A 1241-nucleotide genomic window follows, 5' to 3' on the forward strand; every position below is an offset into this window, starting at 1 on the left:
ATAAGAGGAATCTACCTGTGCTTCATTGACAATGCCAAGGCTTTTGACCATGTGGATTAAAACAAGCTATGGATGACTCAGAAGAATGGGAATACTAGAACATTTGATTGCGCTTATGCAAAACCTATACTTGAAAAAAGAGGCAATCATCAGAACAGAGTAAGGAGACACTACATGGTTCAAAATTGGGAAGGGGGTCTGCCAGAGCTGTATTCTGTCTCCATACCTTTTCAATCTGTATGCAGAACAAACTATCCAAGATGCTGGGCTGTAAAAGGAGCAATGTGGCATCAGGATTAGTGGAAGATTCATCAACAACCTGGGTTATGCAGATGACACAGCTCTGCTTGGTGAAACTGAGGAGGACTTGAGGCACTTGCTGCAAAAGGTCAACGACTGCAGCCTTCAATATAAATTGAAGATCCACATGAAGAAAAAAAAGATTCTCACCACTGGGCCAATTGGCAGCATCAGTATGGATGGTGAAGAGATTGAGACAGTAACAGTTTTAGTTTGTTTGGCTCTACAGTCAACACTCTTGGTACCAGCAAGCAGGAAATCAAGAGAGGAATTGCATTGGGAAATCAGCTGTCAGAGACCTCTCCAGAGTACTGAAGAGCAACAGTATCAAGGTGATTAAGGTGCACCTGATCTGGGCAATAGTCTTTCAATTACATGCTATACATCAGAGAGTTGGACAGTAACTAGGGATGATAGAAAGAGAATTGATGACTTTGAGCTGGGATGCTGGAGAAGAGTATTGAATGTCTCGTGGTCTGCTAAGAGAACAAAGAGGCTTGTCCTGGAGAGGTTGAAGTCAAGCTGCTCATTGGAGTCAAGGACTCTGAAGCTTTTTCTGACATACTTTGGACATGTTGCAAGGAGGGACTCATCCTTGGAGAGGGACATCATGTTTGGGAGAGTGGAGGGATGGTGCAGGAGAGGAAGACCCTCCATAAGATGGATCTATTCTCTGATTGGGGTGGTGGGAGTTAGTATGTCGGAGGTAGTGAGGTTGGCACAGGATAGAGCAGGATTTAGGGCTCTTGTACATAGGGTCGCTATGAGTCGCAAGAGACTTGATGCACATAATATCAACACCATTTAAAATACCTGGAATGTGTTCGTTCCTTAAAATTTTTCTTCTCTATTCCTTGAGATTCTCCTGGCGAGCTCTGGTGGCCTAGAGGAAAGAAGTTGCAACTACAGTCTCAGAGGTGCATGGTTCAAATCCACCAGAT

Source organism: Elephantulus edwardii, unplaced genomic scaffold (assembly GCF_000299155.1).
Source record: "Elephantulus edwardii isolate Elephantulus edwardi_28Jun2011 unplaced genomic scaffold, EleEdw1.0 scaffold00399, whole genome shotgun sequence".
Taxonomy (NCBI): domain Eukaryota; kingdom Metazoa; phylum Chordata; class Mammalia; order Macroscelidea; family Macroscelididae; genus Elephantulus; species Elephantulus edwardii.